This window comes from Anser anser (assembly GCF_964211835.1).
Source record: "Anser anser genome assembly, chromosome: 12".
NCBI classification, from domain to species: domain Eukaryota; kingdom Metazoa; phylum Chordata; class Aves; order Anseriformes; family Anatidae; genus Anser; species Anser anser.
Window position 1 is genome coordinate 19,276,670 of NC_139733.1, and position 7,200 is coordinate 19,283,869.

Here is a 7,200-nt window from a genome sequence, read left to right on the forward strand (position 1 = left end):
CAAACAGCAGCAAGAGAGCAAAAGACACAGAGCCTTGGTGCTGCTGTGGAGCAGATGTCTCCAAAAGGGCGAGAACGTGGCTTGGGGGCCATGTGACTCGGGGTGAACTGAATCCGCACGTTTTAATTAAAATGGCTATCATCCACTTTTTGTTTTCTTTATAAACATTTGCAGAGTATCAGTAGCCAATCTAAATGTCTCAGCAGATGAGTACATACTGTACTTCGGCTCTTTTTTTTCTAGAGTGCTGGAGAAAACACATCAGCTGGAGCCAGCTGATGTGCTCTCCCTGGGTCTCAAGGGCAAGCCCCTTCAAATTAAGCATGATCTTCATGGCCCTTCCAAACTTGTTGTGTGCTCTTTTTCGTACGTCTTTAGAAGTTGATCAGACCACACCTACTCTCCACCATGCTTAACTTCTCCTTTCCCAGCCAGCTCAGGAAGGTGCTTGGCCTCCAGGGGCATGCAGTGGTTTTAGGTATATTTTATTTAGCAGGGGCTCTTTGGCATCCTGCTGCAGGCTCTGCAGGCAACAGGATCTGCTGTGAGAGTCCAGGCAGCTCCTAGGACAGTCTCCTTATTGGAAGGTGAGCCTAATGAACCTGCTGTCAGATGACCTCTTGTCATTTTTAAGCAAAAGTAAAGGATTTAGGAAAGCTCTTTCTTGCCCATTCTTTGAACAGAGCCATTCAGATTTTGAGTACCAGTGCTCTCAATCACTACAAAGACTACAAAGACATTTTTATCTTAATCAGAAACTTTTGGTGGCCTACTTTCTTGCTAGCCCTTGTCCAGCCAACTTGTCCTCTCAGTCATCTTTCAGGCAACCTCAAAACCAGGCCAGCTGGCTTCAAAGCAGCCTTGACGCTACACTACCCAAGGGCTCCTGCACACAAGTGGAAGCATCATCCTGCAGAGGCCAGATTGAGAAGGTCCTTGGCTGACACAAAGACCACAGCAGAGCTCCCTGCCTCCCCCAGGCAGCTTTGTCATCCTGCCACGTGGAGGGACAGCCTCACTCATTGCTCCACTGGCGTATGCCAGCCAAGGCCCAATGCTTTTTTCTCAAGGCTAGTGCAACAAGAGCAGCCCAATTCATTTTGACAGACTGGTTAAGTAAGTGGCACAGATTTCACATGTTGGCCTTAGCCTGCCTAATCTTAGAGTTATTCCACAGCTAGTGACTGGCAAGAAGATTCAACATCGTGCAGCAGCCATAGTTAGTACACTTCAAAGCACGTGCTGCTAAACTAAGTGTTTTGCTTGTCTGTTTTACACTACTTGGATCAAAACTTGAAATGGTTCATGCACATGCCAGGCTATAAAGACAGTCTGAGAGCAAGGGTGGTCTTCTGCAAAATCTTTAATATATTTATATACCTGGACACTCTAGTTTTCAGTGGTAATTAATTTTCTATTTTTCTCTGAAATGTATTATTTTAAACATAATATGAGGGGAAAACAAAAACAAACAAAAAAAAACTTCCTTTCCTCATAGTAGTACCTTACCCCTACTTTTTGATATACTTGAAAAAAAAGTTGTTAGCAGAGTTTCCTTAATATTTAAGCTGAATGTCAAGATTTTAGTAGCTTAGTAAATACCTATTATTTAGCCTGTCTCCTGCTCATGTGGTATTTGTCCAGATAGCGAGCAGTAATTAACCTTAATAGGCTTGACCAACCTCACCTGGTGCCTCTACCCCACACCAATGGGCCCAGGAGCCCATTTAAGCCTTCCTGGTGGATATTATTCCCTTTCCTGAGCTGTGTTGGGGGCCTACCAGCTCACAGCTTGGCTATGGACCCTGTTGATCCTAGCCCACGGACTGATTTCTCAACTTGACCTCACCATGGCTTTATGACCTGGGTTCCTGGCTGGACCTAGCCACCATCTCCAGGACTGCCTACTGTGCTCAGGTACTGGGGGATGGGGATGCCCATGTCTCTCATGTCCCTCAGGGAGCAGCTAGGCCCTGCTGCTCCCTGACAATATCTGAGGATTTGGTAGTCTCTGTAGTCACACTTGGCTCCTGGGAAGGGTGAGATTGCTGTCATCTTCATTTGGCATTAAGGGAAAGTGAAGTACAGCTTCTTACTGAGCCCTGCAGGACAACTGGAGCCAGGTGCTACTCCTGCTTATCAATATAACTGAGCTGTTGGCCTGTGGTACAGGCAGTGTGTGCTAATGCTACAGGTATGCCACTGGATCTACACAAGTGAGAGGGAAAGGATTAGAAGAAATAATTAATTTCTTACACCAGTGGCATTGGTGTGGTCATTTCTGGCTTCTGGATAAAGTTTAAATGAATGTCCAGTGAGTGCTAATTGCAAAGACTACCCATAAAAATGAAGGGCCAGGCTCCATGATAGAGCAGTAAAAGGGTGTTTATGTTGGTAGCGTCTCAAAACTTTTCCAGTGGGAATGCAAGTACCAGTGAGAATAGCTCTCGTTGCGTTATGTTTCCTTAACAGGCTAGGTATGAAGGAAGGATGCTTGATGCATCCTGGTGGGAAGGTAAGGTTTGCTGCTGATGCAACTGCAGCATTTATGCTATAGAAATGGATGCAGGGTTGTTCATGTCAGTTGAAGATGAGTCATTGCTATGTGATGTTTCTGTCAATATGAGAACTCAAGAGGAAGGAGCTGTGAGTGGCTTCCGTGAACAACTCCTTGCTCTCAGTTCATTCCCACCACAAATCATGCAGCATGCTCCCAGTGGGATGCACCTTCTCACACCACCATGAAAAGCGACACTTTACTGCCTCTGCACTCGACTTGATGCCAGCCTGTCAGTCTAAAATTGTCTGTCAGTCACTTGCTGAAATGCCTGAGCATTTCTATAGTCCCTAATGGTCTCTGCTAGAGACATCCCTTCCTTCCCTGTTAGCAGGACAAGGGATAGCTTCACAGAGAGGTACCACCATGACTGCCCTGTTACTGCGCTCTTCTCTAGGCATATGCTGGCATCCCCTATCAGAGAAGGGACATAAGGCTTGGTCTGAGCTGATACAGTGTTTTTTCATATCAAACAGGTGTTTGTTGTTGTTATATGCGCAGTCACTGTAAATCCACAAAACACAGCCCTGGCAGTTATAATGTCAAATTTGTCATTTTTGGAGGAATGTGTTTTCATGTGGCTGTATGACCTGAAGCCCCTGCATCATGCCATTACTGTGGCCCACCTTGAGAACAGATGCTCTCAAATCTACCTGTGATGTCTTTTTCATCTTTCACCATTACTCAAGTTCTCCCCCATCACTTTACAGGAATAGGAAAATGGTCTTGTAATATCTGGTTTATTGGTAGATGTGGGTAGATATCCTGATTCCACTCAAGAGGGGTAAAAACTGCATCTAGGATTTCCCCATGGATTTCCCTCTGTACTTTTTTGGTTCTCTTACTTGCTAATGAGTTTGAGCAGGACTGTCAAGAAAGCTCTTTGTGATGCTGCATGTCCCTGACCTAAAAGGTTCAGAGAAATCTCAGAAGTTAGTAGTTGTCCTTCAGATTAGGACTTCCATTTTTTACTACGCTGCTCAAATCCATGAGAGAGCTTGTTCCTGACAAAAAGAACATAAACTTTCATTTTGGCAGTGGTAAAAGCTTTCTTAGCATTCAGGCTTTCCTATTGTCAAGTCCAATTGCATTAGGTAAATTAGGATTGTTAACAGAAAATAAGTATCGCATATTTTAAAGTACAAAGCAGAACAAAACCATAAATTGCTTCTGTGCGTAAGCTAATATTTAAGGAGCACATCTCAGGTAGGCAAGGCAGAGCCATAACTGACACCAAAGCAGAATCTCCCTAAACTTTTTAGTAAACAAATTAATAGAAACCTTATGCTTTTGTTAGTTTTTCCTTTTCTGAAATGTTTGGTGTTTGTTTTGTTGTTGTGTTAATAATCTTTCCATGATGGTGTCTATGTGAGGATTGGAGATAAAGTAAGACAGATGTACTGACCATGGTTACCAAGGGAGCAGTTTCCTTAGCAATGGCAAAGCAGTTGTCAAAGCAGTCAATGTTCCTTCTCTCCCTCTCATGTGACTTGTTTTTACTAGTTTGCATAGCTTGGTTACTCAAACAGCTTATCGTAAACACCTCTTCCAAATTTCTAGGCAAAGAAGGCTTGGGTGGGTCATTAGTCAGATGTTCCCAACTTGGCTTTACTTCAGTGCCTACCTGAACTTTTTCTTTTGCTTCATCATTTTTTCAAGAACTTTCACTGTCTAAAGAACATTAAAGTCATCCAAATGGAAATGCAACCACATAGTGCACACCCAAATAGGAAGATACGGATGTGGGTGAGTAGTGTAAAATTGCCACCTGTCCAGAGCACCAGTCCTTTCCACTTAAGTGTAAAGATGGCAGCTAAAATAATCCCTATAAATAGGTCTTGTAACTGCGTATGTGAAATGGTTATTATCTGAAAGTGGCAGTCTGATCCTGCCATGCTTGCTGAGGTGAAGATGGAATGTGCTGCACTATAACACTTACTGCTCTCTACGGGCACTTCTGGTGGCAGGGATAAGTGTGCGAGGTCCTGGGGCCGCATTCCGAATTGCCCAGCCAAGGCCATTACCCAGTGGGTGGCCACAGGGAGCACATGCAAGGGAACTGTGTCCACCCTCGACCCCTTGCTGCGAACCTGGGAGCTCAGCGCCCTTGCTCCTAGGGACAGCAAGGAGGTGAGATAGGCTCATGCTGTTGTAGGGAAGTAGCTCTAAAAGGATGGTAGATCCCATAAAGTACTTGGAAAACCCTGTTATTTGTAGCTTCAGGCACCCCATTATGCTCTACTGAGTAATGTAACTTTGCATTCCCCAAAACTAGAAGTTATTCATCCTAAGCAGGATAATACTGAGAACATCAAGACAGTGATGAAAATCTTTTCTGTTTTGTATTTGTTACATGCCTAGTTACAATCAAGCTGATTAAAAGTGCAGTATAGCTAGCCCAATATTGCAAAGACAGAAATGCACTGTAGTAGTGGATGCGAGAGGCACAGTCATTTGATATAATGATCATGCTTATGAAGTGAGTATTGCTTTCCTACATGTATTTCCAATCAAAGTTGAATTGGTTTCTTATCAAGAATGGATACCTTCCCATATGTGTATATTTCTGGGGAACTTTGCAGGCTAGAAAAGAACGCTTTTAAAGTCATCCATACTTTTTTGAAAGTTTAACACTACTATTGGACTAACTTTGTGTTGGAAAATGACATCTTGATGTCACCTCTATGGTCTTTAATTTTAAGCATTATTTAAAAGGTTTGCCATCATATGGCACTTAAGTTTTCTGATAACTCAGCTACTCTGCAAGTATTCATCAACTTAGGACTAAAACTCACACATACCCATTTTACAGCACACCCTTATTTACTACCTACAAGAGGTAAAGACCTTCTTGTTCACGTTGATGGAAATTTAATGAGACACAGATAAAGAGAAAGTAAAGCACAGTGTGTGCACACATGGAGCAGCTGCTCCCCCTGCTCTGTGCAGCTCAGTGCCATGGGGTAGGTTACCCACCACATCGGTGCTCCTCCTGGGGACGTTCAGTTCATGACTGCGATATCCACAGTGCAGGACTCGAGGCAAAGCTAGGTATTTCCTTCAGCTTTGTTTACAGATACTTCTAGCAGGAAAGTAACACTTTAGGAAGGCACAGAAAGAGCTGGAAGTGCAATATCAGGTAAAATGTTGTTGGCCTGTGAAGTGTGGCTTGTATGCTCTTGCTTAGAGCACCTGGATAGGGAGAGGGTGAGGACTGCGGTGCTGTCTATGAATGCTATAAGCAAAACCTGTCTCATCTGCCTTATTAGGAAAGCTGCACGGAAAGGGAGGAAAAAGGTCATGGCATGTTTCTGACTAATTTCCTCTATTCCACATTGAGGTGGTTTCAGTTTCAGAGAATCTCACAGTATTTGAATTCCATAAATTTGCACTGTCCTTGCGAAAACTGGTATCTTTGTGTTGAGAAATAGGGGAACATAAAGGAGAGAAAGGTAAAAGACACAAGATCAAATTGTGCCCAACTAATGAGACACTGTAAAGGAAAGTGTGTGTATATGTGCATAAAAGCATAGGGAAGGTCTTATTTCTGATGTGCTCAATGTATACTTACAAGGCTTGTTTTTATTTAAAAAGTAAATATCTTATGAATGGAGGAAGGAAAGCTACAGGAAGAAAAATGGAGCAGTGGCAGTAGATCTAGCTGATGTGCAATGGGGAGGGACTCTGAGATTGCTTTCTGCAAGGAGGCTACTTTGCAATTTTGATTGTAGGAGGAACACACCCTGAGGTCAACCACAGCACTGAATCATGTCAAACCCCTTGGTATGTGTGGCCACCCTTCCATTCCCTCCACAGCCCTTTTATCTTGAAAAACAAAGATTAGATGATGAAAAGGCAGAGGTAGCGAGTTGCCTCCAAGCACAGTTCTGTCAGGACAACCACCCAGTCCCCATCTCCCACCCACAGCCTTGCAAGACCCTAATCCAGTGACTCTGTAACCACCCTGCGGTGACCCCCATTTCCAAAGTGGCAGCTGTGCAGTTAGTTCACTAGCCCCTGACTGAGATGATTTTTTTTACCTCTGTGGTCGCAGCCACCTGCTACACATTTGATGTAACTTCTTAATTAACGTTCTCCAAAGATTTGTAGCCTTTGGTGTGGGTTACAGCCACAGCCATTTGCAGATCCCTCACCACTGTAACTCTTCCTTATCTGCTGCACGAACACGTTAGGTGCAGATTTAATGACACCCGCCTAAATCCCTCCAGTCAGAGATGTGTAAACATGTATGTAAAGGCTGTGCAGAACCGAGGGCTAGCTGCAAAAGCAAAGTGTTATTGAATGTGACTAGTGCCACTCACACAGACAGCCACAGGATTATAGGCTGGCAAATGAAGGCTGATACAATAACTGCGCCAGGCAGGAGCAGAAGCAAAGCTGTCCTTCTCGATATCAGGGTACCACAAACAGTTCAGGGGCAGAGTAAGTTTTGCTGACAGGTTACATAAGAATAAACAAAACTAAAGCAATAAGAATCAAAAAGAAAAACCAGGCCATTTGCAGCACGCTGAGATGGTTTTTAGATCTGACATTTCAGCTGAATACAACTCGTGTTCACTTGCCTGAAGTCTTGCTATGAAATCTTCACATCGCCCTGCTTCATGGTGTTTGCTCCCTCACCT

The 7,200-nt window shown here is 43.8% G+C and overlaps 1 long non-coding RNA gene across 3 annotated transcripts in view; it reads left to right on the forward strand.

Annotated features, from left to right (window-relative positions):
* The first annotated feature begins 1,772 nt into the window (after positions 1 to 1,772).
* The window catches only part of LOC310880118, a 31,509-nt gene continuing 26,081 nt past the window's right edge, over positions 1,773 to 7,200 (forward strand). For all 3 annotated transcript variants that reach the window (XR_014571447.1, XR_014571448.1, XR_014571449.1), the window contains exon 1: positions 1,773 to 1,917. This is a non-coding gene — a long non-coding RNA (uncharacterized lncRNA). The remainder of the gene's footprint in view (positions 1,918 to 7,200) is intronic.